At 36.2% G+C, this 23,585-nt stretch overlaps 1 protein-coding gene across 3 annotated transcripts in view; it reads left to right on the top strand.

Annotated features, from left to right (window-relative positions):
- Positions 1-23,585, top strand: part of CTNNA2 (catenin alpha 2) — a 1,185,886-nt gene that overhangs the window by 332,751 nt on the left and 829,550 nt on the right. The window lies entirely within an intron of this gene.

Here is a 23,585-nt window from a genome sequence, read left to right as displayed (position 1 = left end):
GCCGCCTCACTGTGCTGACTCTTCTATAATTCCCACCCCTTCCTATTGCTGAAAGTTACAGTATCTCTGGGATAGATTAGAACATGTTTTCATTTGTCATGCCTTATGTGCACCACGTAACGGGTACACATTAAGGACTGAACCATGCTAACTGTCATGTAACCTTCTCATGTGTATCCTTGCTTCTAACAACTGACATGCTTAAGCATTCATGGTCCTAAAACAAAACTCCTGCTCTGAGTCCTACCCAGTTCCTTTCCAACTCAGTCTCTTCTCTTCAATTCCAAGGGGCCTCTGAGAGTCTCATACATTTACCCTCTCAACACAATCACCCTCACTCCTCACCCCTCCAGCACATCTACCTTTGCCATCATTCTAATGAAATTTGCTCTCACTTGGATCACCAAAGAACACATTTTTACACAAATATTTATTGCTTTGTTCATCCATTTTTATAGACTTGGAATTCTTTTCCTCCTACATTTCTTCATTTTTCTCTTTTTTGCAGATACATGTTTTTTATTCTTTAATGTTCTTACCACCCCTCTTCTAAAAAGATATTTGTGGAAGGTTAAAATTAAGCTTGTGGTTTCTTTCAGTTGTTGCTAAGTCAGCCTTTTGTCATAATTGGTATTAAATGATTGCATATTGAAAACAATTTTCTCATCTTAATTTTAAGCATTTTTTCTGCTTAGAAGCAATTTAAATTGTTCCTAGTGACTGAAAACATGCTCTGTCAAATTTCCCTTGACTTAATGCAATGTTAATTCTCCCAGACTTGCTGCATTTATTTTATTTCATTCAGTGTTCAAACAATATATTAGTTCCTTGAAAGTTGTTAAAGTTTCTTTTCTAAAAATGAATTAAAGTGCTTACATTGAATGAACAGCAGTTACATTACACATTTAAGGAAGAAAAGTGCTGATGTATTTAAAATCTTTTATTGAAGTTACAGCTGCCCCTCTTGGTTTTAAAAAATACAATGCTATTATATGAATTGTAAATACCAAGATATTGAACTGGAAGAGGAAAGCTAAGAATGTTAGCAGGAAATTGTACTTTTCTAGTATGGTAACTGGATTTCCTGTTCTTTTGTATTTATGAAACTTCTTACTTTTTTATTATGAAATTATAAGTGGATAACCCAAACTTGCAAAATAGCACTTTCCAGATTTTTAAAGTAGCTGATTGCTACTATTATCTTCCTAGAAGGATTCACCATGATCTATGATATCAAATCCGCTTTAAAAAAATTACTTTTTCCATAGCACTTAACTTGTGAAATGTACTATATATAATTGAAATGCTGATGGGTATGATTTAAAGTATTTCAGAACACTTTCTCTTTAGGGGATAAGTCTGCAGATTCTTGCCATGGATTACAATGTTCTAAATGACTGAGGCTTTACTTACTGTGCCAGTTTGGGTCCTCTGGGATTAGAAATGCCAAAAAAAATTATTAAAGATTGCATGTATGAAAGATAAGGGAAGAGGGAACAGGAGCAGGAGTACAAGGAAAGAAGGATGGGTATTAGGAGCCTCAGACTGTGTTGCAGCTCTGAAAACAACTTGGCTTAGCCAGTGGGGGATTCCTGCCATTTAGTGGAATTATTCATTGAACAGAAATGATCAGGCCCCAGTCATTGGTGAAACTGCTTAGGGAATGCATGTTTTTGGCCTGAAAGATGAGGTGGATCCCAAAGCCTCTGCAACGGGACGATGTCACCTATTTCTGGCTTATCTTTTCATTTTCTTTACAGTATCTTTCAAAGTGGAGACATTTTTATTTTATTAAGTCCAGTTTGTCAATTTTCATTCTATTATGGATTATGATTTTGGTTTTATATTTAAGAAATTTTTGCTTAACTTAAGGTCACATCAATTTTATCCTATATTTTTTTCTAGAAGTTTTATAGTTTCCAGCTTTACATTTGGGTTTTTAATTCACTTTGAGCTAATTTTTGTATATGGGTGAGGTAGGGATCAAAGTTATTTATTTATTTATTTAATATATGGATGCCCATTTGTGCTAGCATCATTTCTTTAAAAGACTATCCTTTTACCATTGAATTGCTTTTGCACCTTTGACAAAACTCATTTAACCATATATGTGAGGTATGTGTCTATACTTATTGATACCACACTATATTGATTATTGTATCTTGGTAATAAATCTTGAAATCAGATAGTGTGAATTTTCCAACCTTATTTTTTTTCAAATTTGTTTTGGATATTTAAGTTCCTTTGTTTTCTATATCACTTTTTGAATCATCTTTTTTAATTAAAAAGTATTTTTGCTGGAATTCAGATTGGGATTGTGTTGAATCTATGGATATATTTGGGGAGAACTAACATCTTAATATTATTGAGATTTCCAATCTATGAAAACAGTATTTTTCTCAATTTCCTTAGATCTGTTAAAATTTCTCTTCAGTTTTCAACATACAGATCTTGTATGTATTTCTCTATATTTATACCTAAATATTTTTTGTGCTGTTTTAAATGGTACTTTAAAAAAATTCAATTTCCAATTGTTCATTGCTATTGTATAGTTGTATATGTGTGTGTGTGTGTGTGTGTGTGTGTGTGTGTGTGTGAATTGACCTTATATGACCTACTAAACTCATTTATTGGTTCCAGCAGACAACTATGCTTTATTTGAATACAGATAGTTTTATTTATGACTTTTCATTCTATATTATTTTCCTTTCTTTTTCTTGCCTTATTGCACTGTCTAACATTTTTTTTATGATGGTGAATAGGAGAGACAACTGAAGTCATCCTTGCCTGGTTCCTGATGTTAGGGGGAAAACATTCAGTCTATTGCCCTGGGCAAAATAGGATGAGTTGGGAAAACTGGACAGGTACATGTAAAAGTAAGAAATTAGAACACTCCCTAACACTATACACAAAAATAAACTCAAAATGGATTAAAGACCTAAATGTAAGGCCAGACACTATCAAACTCTTAGAGGAAAACATAGGCAGAACACTCTATGACATAAATCACAGCAAGATCCGTTTTGACCCACCTCCTAGAGAAATGGAAATAAAAACACAAATAAACAAATGGGACCTAATGAAACTTAAAAGCTTTTGCACAGCAAAGGAAACCATAAACAAGACCAAAAGACAACCCTCAGAATGGGAGAAAATATTTGCAAATGAAGCAACTGACAAAGGATTAATCTCCAAAATTTACAAGCAGCTCATGCAGCTCAATAACAAAAAAACAAACAACCCAATCCAAAAACGGGCAGAAGACCTAAATAGACATTTCTCCAAAGAAGATATACAGATTGCCAACAAACACATGAAAGATGCTCAACATCATTAATCATTAGAGAAATGCAAATCAAAACTACAATGAGATATCATCTCACACTGGTCAGAATGGCCATCATCAAAAACTCTAGAAACAATAAATGCTGGCGAGGGTGTGGAGAAAAGGGAACCCTCTTGCACTGTTGGTGGGAATGTCAATTGATACAGCCACTATGGAGAAAAGTTTGGAGGTTCCTTAAAAAACTAAAAATAGAACTACCATATGACCCAGCAATCCCACTACTGGGCATATACCCTGAGAAAACCATAATTCAAAAAGAGTCATGTACCAAAATGTTCATTGCAGGTCTATTTACAATAGCCAGGACATGGAAGCAACCTAAGTGTCCATCATCGGATGAATGGATAAAGAAGATGTGGCACATATATACAATGGAATATTACTCAGCCATAAAAAGAAATGAAATTGAGTTATTTGTACTGAGGTGGATGGAGTTAGAGTCTGTCATACAGAGTGAAGTAAGTCAGAAAGAGAAAAACAAATACAGTATGCTAACACATATATATGGAATCTAAGGAAAAAAAAAAAAGGGTCATGAAGAACCTAGTGGCAAGACAGGAATAAAGACACAGACCTACTAGAGAACGGACTTGAGGATATTGGGAGGGGGAAGGGTAAGATGTGACAAAGTGAGAGAGTGGCATGGACATATATACACTACCAAACGTAAAGTAGATAGCCATTGGGAAGCAACCGCATAGCACAGGGAGATCAGCTCTGTGCTTTGTGACCACCTAGAGGGGTGGGATAGGGAGGGTGGGATGGAGGGAGATGCAAGAGGGAAGAGATATGGGAACATATGTATATGTATAACTGATTCACTTTGTTATAAAGCAGAAACTAACACACAATTGTAAAGCAATTATACTCCAATAAAGATGTTAAAAAAAAAAATAGGATGATTTGGTCACCCTACGTTTCAGAACCCAACTTCTCTTTCTCCAAAATCCTTTTTCACTCTTTACCCAACAGGGGAACACTCAGTGCTTAACTTCATGTTAATCTCTGTCCTGGCACTTCAGTGAAACAATGGATAAGAGGAAGAGAAAAGAGGAAGCCAGGAAACCAGCTGGGGAGGCAATTGCATTACTCCCTGAAACATATGAGAGTGGCAGTCCTAGGGTGGTGGGAGCAAAGGGGGAAGAGAAGTAGACACATTCATGATTTATTTTGGAGGTCAGGCTAACAACTCTTAATGATGGATGGGGTTATGGATCATTGAAGCCTTCTCAGTATTGGGGTTAAACAGCTAAGTGAATTGTGGCATCATTTAATGAAATGAGGAGGGTAATGATAATTCTGTATATCCTCCACTCAGTAGGGAATATGTGAGCAGAGATTTCAAGTAGACATAAGTTTCTAGCACACTAGAGAAGTCTGGATTATTGTATATATCTGGGAAACAAAGATATGCAGGTTCAGTTAAAGTCACAGGAGTAAATGGGATCATCAGAGGAGAGTGCAAAGAACAGTTGTTGCTGAAGGTTTCCTGGGTTTCAAGTCCTTTTGAGAATCTGATGAAAGCTCAAAACTCTCTTTTTAGAAAAAAGTACATTCTTATAAATATTTATATGTTAATTTCTTAGGGCGTCTGTAACAAAGTGAGACAAACTGGGTGGCTTAAAACAACAGGGATATATTGTCTCATTATCTTGAGTCTAGCAGTCCAAAATCAAGGTGTTGGCAGGGCCATGGTCCCTCTGAAATCTGTAAGGGTAGCTCCTTCCTTGCCTCTTTCTTGTAGTGGCTGTCAGGCCTGGGCATCCTTTGACTTGCAGCTGCATTACTGCAATCTCTGCCTCAGTTGTCACATGTGTTTTGCTCTCTATGTGTCTCTGTCCTTTTCTTCTAAAGATATCAGTCATACTGATTAAGGGCCCACCCTACTCTGGTGTGACCTTCTCTTAACTAATTACATCTGCAATAACTCTGTTTTTGATAATGTCACATGCTGAGGTGGTTTGGACTTCGACATACTTTTTTTTTGCAGTACACAGCTTAAAACCCATAACAATTTCAGACCATTGTAAGGATTCAAAAATTGCTTAAAGCCCAACCTCCAAAAGTATAACAGAGGACTCAACAACATTTGGAGAATGGGAATAGGAAGAGACCAGGGCAGAGAGAATGGAGAGAAACAGGAAGAGCAGGAGCTTGTGTCCCGTTTCAAGAAGGCCAAGGAAAGAGAGATCAACACAGAGGCCAGGCAAGGAAAAGAGTCCCCTGGAAACGAAACGAGTGTGTCTTCCTGCCCACAGGCAGATCCGCACAGTGCTGCTGCTGTAAATGTTAATGTTTTTGGCTTTTATGGATGTTTGGCACTTTTCTAAGCACTTTTCATGTATCATATAATTCTTACAACAAGTTTATTATTATATTATTATTATATATTATATTAATATATATTAATAATATTTATATTATATTGTATTATATTATTAAATTATATGTATTATTATATTATATTATTTATTATTATCCCCATTTTATAAATGAGGAAACGAATGAGCTAAAACAGCTTCCTTACGGTGACACACCTAGCAGGTGAAAGACATCTCAAACCGTCACATGTTTAAATCAAAACTGTTGGCTCTCCCTGTCTGTACCTCCCCATTGCTCTCCATTCAGCCATTAAGTAAATCCCCAAATCATTGATTTTTTTTTTGTTTTTTAACCAAATCAGCTCATCTCTTCATCTCATTTCATTGATGAAATAGATTCATTTTCTTGATCATCCAGACTAGAGAATGTAGTCATCTATTTCTCTCACCCTTTTCTGCCCTTTTTGAAGTTAAGTCAGTGACCAAATGTTAATCTCCTGCCTAAAACCTGCCAGTGGTTTTGCATTGCCCTTAGGATAAGAAAGCTGTGATCAGGCTGTTGTCTACATTTTCAGTCTTGTCTCCTAAGGTGTTCTCGGCTGCACACCCATCCTCCACGGCAATACTGTAACCACACCAAACCATGTCCTTTGTCTCACCCCTTCCCTTTGCTCTGTCTGTGATGGGTTTTCCTCTTGGCGACTGGTGACCTCTCTTAGTATTTCAGCACCCAACTCACAGTCACCTTCTCTTATGAGATCTTTTATGAGGTCTTGTGTGAATCACCAAACGCAAAACCAAAATGAGGACATGAGCTTTGCCTTCAACATGCACTTAATTTGATTGACGTCTGAGGGTGTGAAAGGGACAGGAGAGGAACAGGTAACTTGAATAAAGGACAGAGTGATCCTGACAGCAGATTGTTAACAGAGTTTAAAGAAAGGAGATAAAGCATCCAGCTGGAGGGCCGTTCACTCAAAATCATATTACACCACCAGTGTAAATCACCCTCCTATCGCAAAAAGGGAACTTTTGAAGATATGTGATGAAGAACTTTATGCTGTTTGCTAATATCACGTTTACCCTCTTGCATATTTGGCTTCAATTTTTAATTTGCTCTTTTCAGTAAGCCTCATTAGATTTGGGTTATTTACATAGCTCTTAACTGCCCTTAAGTACTTATTTTTCTCAGTGCTCTTTACCTTAAAAATAATGCCTGCAATTATATAACCAAAGCAGAGGACAACAGATTTCGTTAAGAAGTTTACTTTTTTGCTCACTTTTATATTATTCATTTTTCATAATTTAGTATTATTTGAGATAGAGTGTAAATATAAAAATTAGCATATTTGATGTTTTTCTTAAATGGATATTGAGAGTTTTTTCTAAAAGACTGTTAATGATGTCATTTTAGGTAAGACTGAGGACCCCTACACCCTAGAATCTTGAAATTTTAATACGTTTATTGCCCAACTTCTCCTTTAGGCAAGTTATATAAAAGGTTTTTTGTTTGTTTGTTTTTTAGGTTTTGTTAACTGTTTTCCTGCAAATTTTGTATCACATCCTCGAGGATTTGAAATGCAGTGATAGATAAAGATAGATAGATAATCATTGTAAATTTCAAGCAAACTCAATAAACAAAGCACTAATTACAAACAAAACAAAACAAAAGTATTGTTTTGGCCCTGTTTACTATTTGTTCTCCATCTTGAAAACTACACTGAACTCCCTACTCTGTGTTCCATGACTTACTGTGTATACTATTGTTATGCCAATACATACAAGTCTCTTGTAATTATTTACTTAATTGTTTACTTCTCTATCTCCTCCAATCTTCATAACTCCTAGCATATAGAGACCACTTGCATTTCTGTATGTTCTTAGCTAAGGAATGACCGCCACTTGAATGAATGAATTCCTGGAATTCTCTCTATGTGAGTCTCTTAAGGACTTGAGTATCTATCAATACATGTGGGTTAAGAACATCAGAAAAAATGACAGCTTCCATTATTATTTTAAGAACTTCAAATGGAAGATAAAATGTTCCCAAAACTAAAATGGAGTTCACTTGGAAGGTGATTAAAATGCACACAATTTTTCAAGGGTCATTTATTGTTTACAACAATAAAGGCTGATGTTGTTAGCCCATGGTTGTTTTATTATATTCCTACATATGTAATGTCCATCTTCTATGAACTCTCTGGGAAATTTGATTCATATATTATTGTGCACATTTTTCCTTTTCTTAGCACATCTGGAATTTTCATCCTGATTTGCATGTAACACACAAACAAGGTTTATTTTCGAAAGTGGAAGTTCAATTACTAGGAAACACTATGACAGTAGCAAGCACTGCACCCATACGTGACAGATGGAAGCTGCAGATTTCCCACTTGGCTGAAATCCTTATCTTTGGAATGTCTTTCAATTTACTCATAATAGTTGAAAACATAGGGAATCTTTTAGTCCTGGCATTCCTGGAGTCAAAGTGATGTGTTCATTGTAAATTTTCTGTATATATATATACACACTTAACAAATTATAACCATTGTTCACATAGTTTTATTATAAAGGGAAGGAGGAGAAAGGAAACTTTTGAAATTCACCATATTTGTTGTGAAACATCTGAAAAATTTATATTCACTCCTCTTTTAACTTCAATAACTCCCAAGTTCTTCAAAATGAGATTACTTGTGCTGGGAAATATTGCTGCTTAGGTGCACAGCTTCAGTTTAAACACAGAAACTCTGTTTTCCCATTCAATCTTTATTTATTTTTCCAGTATCAACTGAACTATTACATGTATTTCCTAGGATGGTTGGTTCCATTTCAATTAATATGTTTAGGTCTTCATAGGGTTTTCATAATACTAATATAACATGAGCAAAATAAATCTCATAGAAATGACATGAAAACTGAAAACTAAACATTTTAAGGATACCCCAAACTTTTCTTTAGCTTGTCAGGTTAAGAAGAAAAACAAAACAAACAAATACAAGTTGGTGTGAACTATTAACTCTCCTGTAAGATAAAGAAAATTCATTAATTCATTCACCTATTATGCTTTAAGTGTTTTTAGATGCTGAACAATTTATCAAATGATCAGGGGAAAACAAAGTTATTTTGAGTGCATAAAAGTAGTTGAACACGAGATATATAAAAATTAAAGAATAAAAGAAAGTATAAGATACATTCTGTACTTCATATCAAAAATTGAGGAAGAACATAATATATGTAATCTTACTGAAAAAAAAAATTATGAATTTAGTTTTTGAAATAAGTAACATATATGATGGACAGATAGGAAATCAATGGGATTGTCCCATACAGAGATTGTAGAACAAGAGCCTGGTTTGGGTGTTTCTTAATTGGTATTTGAGAATACCAATTGGAGTGTAACTTGAATTGATGTCTACTAGATGTTAAAGCTTAGAGCTGTATTTCAGTCTTATATGTATTTTACAAACTATTGATAAAACTTAAGAAAAGTATAACACTGGTTTACTAAAATCTTGAAATAGAATGCTTTCTTTTACCCTTTTCCATAATCATTTAAGTTATAATTTATTCTACATAAAAGAATGTGATGCCTTTGCTAGTATAACTGCTCAGATATTACACTTCAAAACAAATTATCTGCCTATCCTTTGGTAGCTTTATTTCTGAAAGTTACAATTATACTAATGAAAATTCTCTTGTCAATTACTTGGGTGTTGATATTTGAGTCCAGTGTTTCTTCATCATGATCAGTGATTAATTTTTTAAAAATTCATGTTTAGGAAACTAATATTATATTAATCAATTCCCTACATGTAATAGAAATTCAGTGCTTTTTGTTTCTCCCAAGATTATTGCAATGAACTCACTATATTTTTTTGCTGCTAATTTAGTTTAGTGGACAATTTTTTATTAATTGAAAACTCTTCTTTATTTAGAGGAAATGAATTTAAGCCTAAGGAAGTACTTCATCCCAATAAACAAATATAAACATTTATATTTAGTATAAACATCTCATAGTATAGCACTGTGTTAACCACCTTTGTCTGTTATTGAAGTGGAATTCATGTTAAATGATATGAAGAACATAATAACACAGGAGTCATTCTCCACACCTTCCTCTCCCTCTACCGTGATATCCAGTTTGCTCCCAAGTCTGGCTCACTTTGCCTCCTAATATCCCTCAACTCATTTTGCTTTTCCACCCCTGTACCTCCTGGTCCAAATCATCGTTTGCTCTCTCGTCACTGCAGTGGCTCCTCACAGGCCTGCCCACCTCCACTTGGGCCCCTGTAGTCTCTTCTGTACTCTGTTGAGGGCCCTTTCCAGGGCACATTTCTCGTTACCTGGGATCCCGATTTAAAACATGTCAGGGGGCTCTCTGTACTTTTAGGATAAAGACAGAACTCCTGAGTGTGTCCTGTAAAGCCATGTGTGATCTGTCTCCTCCCAGTTCCTTAGGACACATTTCATACCCTCCCTCTCCATTCTACCCACCACCATCCCTGCTCAGATTGCAGTCGTACACACCTTCAATCCCTTGACCTTGAAAGGCTCTCTCCTGTCATATGCTGGTCTTTTTGCCTGATCCAGTTTTTTCCTCCTCATGTTTTAGATGTCAGTAGAATATCATTTCCTCAGAGGTGACTTACTCGATGACTTGACCCCAGTCAGGTCCTCCCATTACAGCATCAGAGCAGGGTGGCTTATACTCATTGAAACGTTTCAGTAGTCAGGGCCTGAGCCATGGCTGTCTGAAGAAGAATAATAGGCAATCAATAAATATCTATTAAGTCTATGAATAATAAAAAGGCTTTACATTTTAAATCTTATGAATATGGACTATTTAAAAGACACAACCAACCCATCTCATGGAGTATACGGATGGTATATCTCTTACAATCAGAGAAACAGGGATAGAAGACTAAAAGTTCATAGATTATGTGGTCAAACTCCTGTTTAGTTGTAACCCTAAAGAATTTTGTCATTTAACCACAAATTAATCATGTTTCCTTGTTATAATGATATTGAGCTATTGTTGTGTGTGATATTATCAGTTATAGAAAATCACATGGAAAATAAAGTTGCTTATCATTTTAAAATCCCCTTCCCCACCTCCCAAATGCCACCAATTGCTCTGGTTGGTTGACAACCCTAAGACCTGGTTTTATATTTAGTCTTAGTTAGAGAGATTGAAGAAGTTTGTTTACACCTGAGGTTTAAATATAAAGATTTTGTAAGAAGCCAAAATAATACTAAATCAGGGGTGTTGTGCCTATTCAAGAAAAAAGCCAGAAACCACAAGTAAAAGAGGGAAAGGAAATGAGGTAAGATCTTGAAAAGCACGTAGGGAGAAATGAAAACAGGCAGAGCCCAGTCTTCATCTTTTCAAGCAATCTACTGTACTTCAACTTTTGAACATCTGAGAGCCCAAATAATGGTCTCTATGTCAGATCACCCCTGGAGTCTGGTTTTGATGCTGATAAATGTTGTTTTCACAACTTGCTGTTGCCAAATATGATTTCTCTGAATTACCCAGAGGACAAATAGCATCCTCCTTTATTCTTTTTTTCCAATTTATTTTGCAGTTATCATGCCTCAAGCATGGGTCACTCTGGTTGGAAATAACTTTTAGTAGCTACATGAGCCAATAAATGAGTGTATCCATGGGCTGCTTTGGGGTTGTATGGTAATTTTTGAGAGTATCACAATGAATCTTAGGATGAGACATCAGTTTGAGAACATTACAAACCATGTTGTATATTTCCAGATTGCCTTTAAAGGAACAGGCCTGCTGTCCCAATGTTTGTGAGTCTGCAAACTACTCAGTATTAATAATGCCCCTCTTTTCTCAAAATTTAGCCTAGTTTGGTCAAACAGCTGGCATTGTCTTTTGAACTTATATAAAGTAAAAATCAATCTGAATGATCTTAAACAAGATATTTTTAAAATAAAGGATATTGTACAGGGTCAGGTGAGATTGGACTTGTGTTCTACATTCTTCAGCTACTGTAGATGCCCAATAATCATTATGATATGCTGAGATGCTTCATGACCCAGGTACACCTTCTAAATCGTCAATAAAGTTTACCTTGTTTTGGTATAGTTTTTTTTTTTTATTAAATGTATTTTGGCTTTAAATCCCTTGGCCTTTGGTAATCTCTGTGTTTTGTTTTTATATATTTTATTAAATGTATTTTACTGCTCTTGGATTCCTTGATCTTTGTTCAACCTCACGTTTTAACAGGTGGCCTAGCAGGATAGTTATGAGTTTGGGTGGTGGGGCCAGAAGTCAAAGATTTGAATCTCTGCTCTGCTACTTGCTACCTTTATGACTTAGCCAGTACTTAACCTCTCTATGCTTCAGAGAGGGATGATGATAGTACTTATCTCTTTAAATGAGTTAATACACAGAAAATGCTTAGAATGGTGTCTATATCTTAGTAAGAGCAGTTATACTGGTATTATTATAAACATCATACTCATTACTATATATTACATTTTTATTAAGTTTTTATTAAATGCCTACTATATGCTAACCAGTTTGCAGGCAATGGGTGATAGTGATGAAACTACAGAAATAGCTTCTACCTTCCAAGAACGTGAATCCAGTGAGCAGAGACAGATTTGAAACAAGTAAACAAAAATAAGGTGATATCTAAAGTAAATGAAATGAATGTTACTATGGTTGTGGATAAGAGGAGAGAACTATTTCAGAGAGGATGGCCAAGGACAGCAAGTCTGAGGTGTGTTTTCGTATGATATTGCAAGATTGAAAGAGAGCTGATTATGATAAGAAGAGGGACAGAGTTGCTTTTCAGGCAGAAAAAAACCTGAGCAGTATGAATCTTAAGGAGGAAGGCACTTGCTGAGCTCTAATAAATGAAATAGGGCTATTGTAGCTGAAGTTAGAGACAGAGAACAAGATAGAGAGAAACAAAGTGAGGTGGAAGGGGGCAACAGGAGCTGAATCATGCATTTAGCAAGGCAAGGGTTCAGTCTAAGTTCAACGGAAGGCATTACAGGACGTTAAAGTGATGATGCTTTAAAATTCTAGAAGACTATTCTGCCTGCCATGTTGAAAAATGGATTGGAGGTGAAATGGTGAAGCACCAGTTGGGATTTTTTTTAATGGTCTAGGTGAGAGGTAAAATGGGTCAAAATGTGGGCAGTGACGATTAAGGGGAGTCTGGTATCTGTGGAATATGGAAGTGGAAAGGGGAAAGAAAAATATTTCTCCCAATTATCTGGCTTGAGTAGCTGAGGGAGATGGTTGTGCCATTACTAAAAGGTGGAAGACAAGGTGTAGATTAAATTTGAGCAGTAGGGGAGAGGATGGAAAGGAGAATTCAGTTTGGGATCAAGATTAAGAGTCTATGACACAAAAATAGTGCTATAAAAACATAATTGGAAATAAGAATTTGAAATTATAGACAAGGTAAGGGTTGGAGTTAGAAACTTAGGTGATATCATATAGATGATATTTAGAGTCATAGGGGGCTGGCCAGGTTGATCTAGGAAAAGAATGTAGAGAGAGAAATGGACACCCTTGGACCATACCCTAAGTGTCTCCAGCATTTAGAAGAAGATGCAAATATCCATTTCTCATTACCTTGGATAAATGAATGATTGCTTTATCACAATGTAATGCTGTAAATATCAGTATATTATTAAACAATATAATGATGCTGTATATTATGTGATATTATGACATTATGCTGAGATGGAAGAACTATAAATGCTGTTCCCCCTCTTTTTCACTGTTTTGTTTGTGTCTCTGGATGGAACTCACTTTCCCAAAATATAAAAAACAGATCGTTATTATGAAATATATCCTAGACACATATAAAAAAGTGACATATATGGTAGAAAATATAATAATTCGATGTTAGAAATGCCAATCTGTATATTACTCTGAATATTAGTATTGCCCCCTACAAAGTAAAAAGGAAAAATAACATGGTAATTAGTTGAGACATTCAGATTCTATAGGTGACCACTTACATGGTGTATTTTTTTCTTTCATAAGTACTATTTGGAGAAATAAAGCATTGAAAACTAAGGGACATTAGTGCCAGAGGAAAATTTGATAATGTCCAGATAAAATTATCTGGATGCAAAAAGAGGAAGGATGCATTGGATTAGAGACCAGTGTCTGGACTTTGTCAGAGACAATGTGATGAGAGGGTAAGTACTTGTCGTTCCTTATGCCTTACATCCCCCAGAGTTCCACAGCCCTGGTAGCCCTGGTAATCAGACTAGGGGAAGTTATAGGGGTTTAAGACAATGGAAGGTTTGGCCTCAACCAAACTAAGTACTCAAAACCTCCTGGAACATCTAAGGCCATCATCATCTTTCTATCCAGGTGTCTTCAGGGACCGAGCAAGGAGTAGAGCTCAGGGTGACCCTTGCTGTCACAAGTCATAACACCAAAAAACAGGAAAATGTGTGTGTGTGTGCGCTTTTATGAGAGATTGATTCAACAAATGTCAGCTCCTTCCATTGCCTTTCAATGAGGGCTCTGTGTACAGGCTCCTTTCTGATTTCATAAGTATGATCACCTTTAAACACAATCATCAAGGAAAGAGAATAGAGGCTTATTGGGACAGGTTTTCAACTGGGCTTAAAGAGTGGCATAATTCAATGAAAGGAGATAATCAGATCACATCCAGACTCAGGAAGACAATGAGGAGTCATTAAATTGGATTCAGAGACACTGTTCACTTTATTAAAGACATCCAGGCTTATGGCATAAAGCCATGTGACATTTCTCAAGGAAATTATGTATTTTTTGAGGATAGAAGAATGTCTGAAGTTCAGGCTGCTCTGGTAGCTTTAAAATATTTAGTCAAAACAAAATTATCCATACAACAATTAGATTTTAATTGTTGAAAAAGGCAAATAATCAATCAGGATGTTTTGTTGAACACAGCTGAAAGTTGGGCAAAGCATAATTGGATTGCAGACAGAAAACCAACAAGGAGTCATGCAGGAGATTAGCAGGTGTAGGAATGTGGGGAGCTGTTTCTTTGATCCCAAAATACAAACTGACAAACCTTTCATACAAGGAGCAGTGAACTTGCACATGGATGATGACCAAGGTGTGTGCCAGGTGGAATGCTGTACCATGTACCTGAAGAGACAGCTAGAGTTAAAAATAGGCTTTACAACCAGCAATCACATAGCTACTTCTGCTAGAGAAGCAACTCTGTTGATACCCCTGAAAGGAATATTGTTCTATACCCTTGGGCATAATTGTATGAGTTTTTGAGTCTTATATTTTAACAAGAGAAACAATACTTTTGAGAATTAAAGGAATAAGGGAAAAAAGGTATCTTCACAGTGTTTTCTATACTGGCTGTACCAATTTACATTCTCACCAGCAGCACAAGAGGGTTCTCTTTCCTCCATATCTTCCTCAACTCTTGTTATTTGTTGTCTTTTTGATAATAGCCATTCTTACTGGTGTGAGGTGATATCTCATCGTGGTTTTGATTTGTAGTTCCCTGATGATTAGTGATGTTGACCATCTTTTGAGTGAGATTGTGCCTGTGGCCATCTGCATGTGTTCTTTGGAAAAATATCTTCAAAAACAGAGTCATAGAAAAAGAGATCAGACTTGTGGTTACCAGAGGTGGGGGATGGCAGGGAGGATTGGATGAAGGTGGTCAAAAGGTACAAACTTCCAATTTTAAGATAAATAAGTACTAGGGATGTAAAGTACAGCATGATAAATATAATTAACACTACTGTATGTTATATATGAAAGTTGTTATGAGAGTAAATCCTAAGAGTTCTCATGACAAGGAGAAAGTTTTTTTCTGTTTCTTTAATTTTGTATATATATGAGATGATTGATGTTCACTAAGGTTATTGTGGTAATCATATCATGATGTATGTAAGTCAAATCATTATGCTATACATCTTAAACTTACATAGCACTGCATGTCAATTATATCTCAATAAAAATGGAATAAAATAAAATTAAATAAATTTTAGAAAAGGAAAAAAAGGGTCTGTAATGAGTGACAATAATGACCACACTGTCATGCAGTTATGACAGATGCATTGCATGGTAAACATGAACAATCCTATGCAAGGTATCTAAAATCAGAGTTGAATAAAAACTGATTGGTATTGGTCTACTGTTGTATTTTCTGAAAACCAAGTCACATTTTTATAACTTTTATCTGGTCTATGGAAAACATATTATGTTCTTGAATCTTAAAAAAGATACCTTTTGTGAATCCTTTTATTTCTTTATCTCTTCCTAAGTAATTGCTTTTTAGTTATAGTATGTTCTATATATTAAATTATATTACAATAATGTAAATATTAAGTTAAAAGTAGGCTATGGGAATGTAATAACCACCTGCATCAGTTTTTTATTAAAGATCTTGTGCATTTGATAATTTTTCCCTTCAAGTTGTTATATTAAAATAACTTGAAGGTCTTTTATTTTTGGCAGTTCATTTATACAAAAGATAACACTTTCAACAGATTGCCAATTGCTGTCTTTGCCAACTAAATCTAAGATGCAACATTTTTGAGATATAACCATTATGATTACCATGGTATTTTGTTTTTGCCCATTTATAAGCTAGAGCAATGCAAAATAATGCAAATACAACTTTGTATGGGGACCATATCTTTCATACTCACTGCCTCACAGAAAATTACCTTCGTTGTTGAGTGAATGTAGAGGATTTCCTTTTGCTGTGCAGAGTGATGGCTTAAAGGAGAAGGTGACTTTAGCAGGCAAGAAAGAATACTGAAAAAAACTATATTAAGGATCAGTTGTAAAGTAATGGCCTTGACTTTCAGCCAGACAGTAAAGCAAGAGAGACAAGTCCTAGGAAAAAAGTGTCTGCTGTTGGGCTGTATTTACTGAAGGAGATGCAGAAGAGCCTATTGAATTTAAAGATGGAAGGAGAATATAAGAATTGTCTACAGCTGTGGTTTTCAATGTGTGGTCAACTAACAGTGTCTGAATCACCTGAGAACTTGCTAGAAGTGCAAATTCTCTCCCCCACCCCAGACCTAGTAAAACAGAAATCTGTTTTCATAAGCACAGGTTATTCTGATGCACACTTAGATTGAGAACCACTGGGATATTTGTGGTTCTGAACTAGGATATTTGTCTGAATTGCCCAGATGAACTGCCCACTTAATTAGATTGACTAAAGATCTGTCAAAAACCTTCAACCTGAGTTGAATCTTTCCTTGATGGACTTATTGATGTGCTTAAGTGAAACGTTTAGGACGCCTGCCCCAATGAGTTCTTTGAAAGGACAAGTTTCTGCTTGAAGAAATTGTTGAGATCTGTTGAGATCTGACCACTTCAAAAGACATTATTCTTAGTTTAAGTAATTGAATCTTATGTTTGATGACCATCAGAGATGGCTCTGTAGGAAGAATACAATGGGAAGCTGCTTATTCCTTGTGTAAAACTTGTTGCTATAAAATGCCTTACGTTCATCTGCTTACTCATGTCTGTTTTTTAAAAGGACAGTTTGCATTCCTGTAAGCAGATGTCTTAAGATACAAATTATTCAAAAACAGGTAAAATATGTTGGCTTCAATGCATGGTAGGGTATAATTGACCTTATTACACTATTTAATGATACCAGATTTTACTTGGAGTATGTCTATTTCAGTGCCTTCAGAAGTTGACTTGAGTAAAGGATTCCAGTACAAGTAATTTATTTAGGAGATAATCCCAGGAAACATCTATAGGGAACTGGAGACAGAGACAGACAAGGTCAGGGAGCCAGTAACCTGTGGGACTCAGTGTAAAACCCATCTCAGAGTTATCCTGCTGGAAGGTCTAAAGAAAATCGAGTATTTATCCAGGTTATTATCAACTCCTGTCTGTCATTGGTTATGGGCCGGTAGAGGTTGTCATTATTCCCCTGCCACTTCCACTCTGGAACGCAGAGAAAGCTCGGGGCAAGGAGTCCTGGTGCTGACTTGGAAGCAGCCCACGGGTCAAAGAGAAGTTCTGAGAAGATGTGTACTGGGCATAGCAGCATGTGCTACATAGAGTGGGTGAGAGAGTAGGCAGGTAGCAGGCCAGTCCCCTAAAAGGGGAAGTGGAGTAGATGCTCAAAAAAAACCCAAATCGAAAACAAAAAGGCTCCTGGGACTCCCAGAGGGAAACTCTGTCTGCTTCACAGTGCTGTCCAGACGTGATCCCAGCTCCCATCATCTGGGAGCATTTATTTAATGTTCACCTGCACTTGACACTGTGACCCACCCCAGGAAGATGATGAAAGCAATATGGCTCCTGGCCTGAGGTGTTTGACAAGCTGGTCTAGAAGCAGGAAGCAGAAAACTAGAGCTCCAGGCTTCCGTGCAAAATGACAAATGCAGGCTGTGAAAAGGAAGACCCTGGTGTTTATGAAGGCTACAAATTAAATGCAGCCTGCCCAAGTTTGATCCGATGCCCGTTCCTATTACCATGTGCTGACACTTCCCAGAAAGTTACCTTGTGAATTTCCAAGGTATTTTAATATTCTGCCCTGCCAGAGTACCATGCTTGGTATAACATAGGATCTATATTTTTATTAGAAATATTAGAATTATTAATTCATGGTAATTGAAAAAGGTGCCAGTAGTAACTGGTTTTTCTGTGAATGCTTTTAGTTACAAATGTGACCTATTGCTACTCCTCATCCCTACCCTGTCTTTTTTCTCTGATAATGTACAATGTTGACAGCCATGAATCACTCTGTCCTTTTGATCCATACAAACCTACCAGGCCAAATGACTATACTTTGCTTAATCATTTTACAAAAAAAAATGATCCTGTTTTTTGCTTACACACAAATATACAAGTTTCTCACAGTAAATTACATTTTTTATAAGAGCTGTAAACTTTGGTTTTAGTCCTTAGACGAAAAAGTATTTAAATAAATTTGGGAATAAGTAAAATAAGAAAAACATTTATTTTTTTCCCATTGAAGTATATCATAGTTACTTTTAAATTGTTTTTCATTTTTTCTTCTCTTAAGTCACCTCTAGTATACTCATATTTACAATGTTTTCCTTGTAAGGCCTTGTGTCATTCAGGTCCTTAATGCTAATAGCCCAGAATTCCTTTTCAAACACCCCTCTCTCTCTCTTTTTACTGTTTTTATTTTTTAATTTAATTTTATTTTTTATGTATTGAATAAGTATAGCTGGTGAATATTTCAGAGGATTGGTGATAATCATCAGTAATATGACTGTGGGATCATTCCTGTTTCCAGCCAAAGGTGCCCAATTTGGGAGTTTCAAAGCTAGGGAATTCAAGATTATTAGAACAGAAAAGTTCTTAGAGGTCATTTATGACATTTGACTCACCCTTGCAAATTTTCCAGTAAATGATACACCAGTAATATACAGAGGTGGTTATTGGCTGTTTTGCCCAGTTCTATTCCTCCTTCACATGGTAATATATACTATCATTTTCTTTGGGAAGCCACCTTCCCCCATCATATCCTTGTGTTTGATGGGGCTGAATCCACAGCAACGGAAGCTCCTGGGGAGGACACACAGCCCCGCTAATCAGAGCACAACATCCCCCCAAACACAGCAATGAGACCAAGCCTGAGCAAGGGCTGAAGTCCGATAGGTGAGACCTCAGTCAGATTTTTATTGGCAGTCGTGGGAAAAAAGTCTCTTTCTTTCCATTGGATTTGCTAAGGCGTTAGGTGGAAAACAAATAGAAGCAGGTTGGCACAAAAAGGGTTAAGCCTGCCAGATAATGAAGGCAAAATCCAGAAATATGACTGCAAACCTCAAGTGGGCCCTTGGCAATGCCTGGCAATTCTAATATATTTTTCTGGTCAAGCTACTCTCTCTTTTCTGAGAGGTCCACTTCAAACCTATGATCCCATCATCCCACTGAAATCGCTCTTGTCATGTTCTAACTTTACTCAGTGTCTCACTAGTATTTGGTACTACTGATCACTTCCACCTCTTGATGTATTGACTTCAGTTGACTTTGAGAACATCTGTTTTCACCTTGTCATTTGCTGTTCCTTTCTCATTTTTGTGGCTGGATCTTCTTACTATTTTATTTTATTTTTTAAAAGATGAATGCAAACAGAGATTCTTTTTTTTATGTTTATTTATTTAATTAATTTATTTAGGCTGTGCTGGGTCTTAGTTGTGGCACGCGGGATCTTTAGTTGCAGTATGAGGGATCTTTTAGTTGAGGCATGCAGACTTCTTAGTTGCAGCATGCCTGTGAGATCTAGTTCCCCGACCAGGGATCGAACCCGGGTCCCCTGCATTGGGAGCTCGGAGTCTTATACACTGGACCACCAGGGAAGTCCACTTCTTACTCTTTTAGAATAGAGCTCAGTCCTAGATCCTCTTCTCTATTTATATCTGCTGTCCATGGTTTTAAATGTCATCATTTTTTAGTGTTTTTAGATAAGCAAGGTATTTTCTGTCTGTGTTGCTTCACATAACTTGAGAAGCATTGAATCCTTCCCACATTTTTCTCTTAATACAATTTGACTTCAAAATCATACTGGGAAATATGATAACTTATCTAGATGGCACTCCAGCTTTTCCTCTGTAAAGGTTGTTTCAAGGTAATTGGTAATTCAGCTATTTCCTCATGCCTCATTTCCAGTTCCTACTGTCACTTTACTAGATGGATTCTTTTGTTCTCCTTGTTCATTCACTGAGAATACACATTTTAAAAATCATTACCAGAGCGATTTCAATCTTCTAACCTCCAATTAAAAAGAAAAATTTTGCATTCCAATATTTCTTTTCATTCCCTACTTACTTATTGTAGCCTCTAAGTCATTACAAATATTCCCGTAAATTTCATGCAGATGATTCACAATGTCTGCATTTTCTTTGGTTTTGTTTTCTTCTTGATATTTGACCTTTCCTTTTTTTTTTTTTCCAATAATCTTCTCAGGCATGTGAAACCAAACTGTAGTTCACTCATTGCTTAAAGCATTTGGCTTTTCCTCAAGTTTTGGCTCTAAAATAAAGTACCCTTAGTCATTTTCCTGTTAAGCTTTTCACTCGCCCTGTGATTCACCCCCAACTTCAATCTCATTTATCACACTTGGTGCATTTCTAAAATGGATGGCCTGCATTGCCTATGGCCACGTTCAATATGCAACAAATTGAGAAAGGAAACCCTCCTACACTACCTAAGGGAAGTGTTGCCTTGCTATTATCTGAAACAATGCATGGTTAGTCCCCTGTGGTGAAAGTTCTGCCTAGGGTCTAGGCCTCCCTGGATTTTGTAAAGCATTTGCTAATCAAGGGCTCTTGATTGCCTGGCAGATTTGTCCCATTAACACAGAGTTAGTTGTCTATGCTGTTTCCTTGACTTCCACCTGAGGAAGTTATTTCTGTGGCAGCTAAATTCCGAATATGCTTTCTCTCATCAATACTACTCCATCTACATTGACACGACCTGGCTTTTTCTCCCTTTACCTCCATGAACGTGGCAGTTGTGGTGTGCCGCTTCTTGGCAGTTCTGGTGTGCCTCTTCTAGCCATTATGTTCATATAGATAGTTTAGTCATGTTTTGTTTTGCTGGAAGAGACCAGACAGAGCCTCGGTTCTTTGTCTTCATATGCATCCAAACAAAAGCAGGCCGGTCCGCGATTTCATTTTGACATTCAGTCATGGTTTTTGTGTTTCTGGATCGATGGATATTAATCAGGATGAGCATTTGTTGAAGGCTTCTTGTGTGCCTGCACAAGGCCCTGAGGTAGTTATTCAGCAGTGCTAGCACCAGATGTGACAGTATCAACAGTGTATCCAGCCATTCCTCCATCAACCATTGTTTTCACTATTCTTGGAAATTTTAAAATATTATTCTGTCTTCTATCGCTGCTGATTGCAGTTATCCCTTTTTACTAGTTTTGTTCTTAGGAAATGAAACAGATTTAAATATGAGACAACATTAAACCCTTAGGAAAGGTAAATTTGTAAACATATTAATCTATGTATAAATTAGAAAGCTCACCAAACAGAAAGGATTTAAGGTATGTGATTACCTGGACTCTCTTCTGGCATTAGATTTGGAGGATTTACTCAAAAGCTTAATATGTAGAACCCAATTCCATGGCTCTCAAGAGGGTTTACACTGTGGCTGAAAATGGAGTTACATTAGAAAGGTGGGCTGGCCCTGGGCAAAATTGCGAAGCAGAAAATATTTGTCTTCCAGCGTCATTGCCCTCAGCTCTACTCCTGGCTTCTGATTCCTTTGGGGACTAGCCTAGGAGCTCAGGGCCTTTTTTCTTTTCTTAACTACGCTGAAATGCCTACCTTTGTCAGACTCCTTGCCCCATTAAAAGCAATGCTCTCACCACCCTTCTCTCTCTTCAGAGAGAGTGAATTTTAGTGAAAATTGTCAGTTAAGGACTCATGCCAGTAATCGTTACCTCTTCCATATAATACATCCTTCAACCAAAACAGTGGATTTGTAACCATCCCAAAGGCTGGTGGGAAAAATCCTTCCATTTAGCTAAGTCTCAATTTCTTGCTATTTATTGCATGTCACCCTGAAAAGCCAGTGTATTCAAATTGGGGTGCCCTGTATCATCCTTTAATTGTCAAGTATGAGCCAATAAAACAATACAAACAGATATTTTTGGAAGAGATCCTTTTCTCTGTCTTAATATCTCCCACAGAGCAGTCTTGCCATGAAGAATCTTTTCTTTGATTTCCTTTTTGAAATCTTTTGAATTCCTCTTGCAGTACATATATTCATTTATGAATAATATATACGATTACTTGTAATTTCTTTAATATTTACATTAGTAGTACTATATTGCAAATATCGTTTATCATTGCATTTGTCTAACTTAACTAAATGAACCTAGTTGATTTCTTGTATTATTCTATTGGATGCACAGATTAACTATTTTCTTACTGTTGGGCATTTGGAGCATTTCCAGTGTCTGCTTGTAACACACAGAGCTGCAGTAAACAAATCTTTCTGCGCCTCTTCTCGTGAACAAGTACAAGAGTGTCTTGTGGGAATATAGCTACAAGTAGAGTTGTTAAATAAGGCAGCCCATAAATATGTATAAGGTCTAACCGTTGTCCTGGAACTTGCTTTCCTGGGACAATAACTGATAGTGATTTGTTCTTAGGTCTGTCTTTTTTCTCTTATGCTGACTGAAAGTTGAATTTCAGAGTCCTATAGTATCTACCATTCACCTTCACTAGATATTTTGAAAATATTCTCTAAAGTAACTCTAACAGTTTACATTGCTCCCGGCAGTATGTGAGATTTCCTGTTTCCAACATCCTCGCTAAATTTTATCACAGTGTTTGGTATTTTTTCCCAGTCTTTTAGGTGCAAAACTGTGTTATTTCAATTTCCATATCTTCAGTTGCTGAGCTTTTCATCTATTTATCAGCCATTTGGACCTGCTGGTCTTTTGTTTTCTTTGCTTACTTTTCCATTAGGTCATTTGTTCTTCTTCCTCTAAATTAACTATACTTATATTTTGGATACTCAGACAAATACCATGTGATATCACGTATATGTGGAATCTAAAAAAACTGATACAGATGAACTTTATATACAAAACAGAAACTTTATAAACAAAACTTTATATACAAGGCATAGAAAATGCACTGTGGTTACCAAACGGGAAAGGGGTGGGAGAGGGATAAATTAGGAGATTAATTAACATATACACACTACTATACATAAAATATATAACCAACAAGGACCTACTGTTTAGCACAGGGAAATATACTCAATATTTTGTAATAACCTATAAGGGAAAAGAATCTGAAAAAAGTATGTATAACTGAATCATTTTGCTGTACACCTGAAATGAACACAACATTGTAAATCAACCATACTTCAATTAAAAAAAAAACTTTGTATTTTATGTATTGTTTGCAAATATACACTCCTGGTCTGTGACTAATATTTT

This window comes from Balaenoptera physalus (genome assembly GCF_965194825.1).
Source record: "Balaenoptera physalus genome assembly, chromosome: 15".
In the NCBI taxonomy this organism is placed as follows: Eukaryota; Metazoa; Chordata; class Mammalia; order Artiodactyla; family Balaenopteridae; genus Balaenoptera; species Balaenoptera physalus.
Note: the sequence above shows the minus strand (reverse complement) of the source record. Positions and strands in the feature narration are given on the sequence as shown.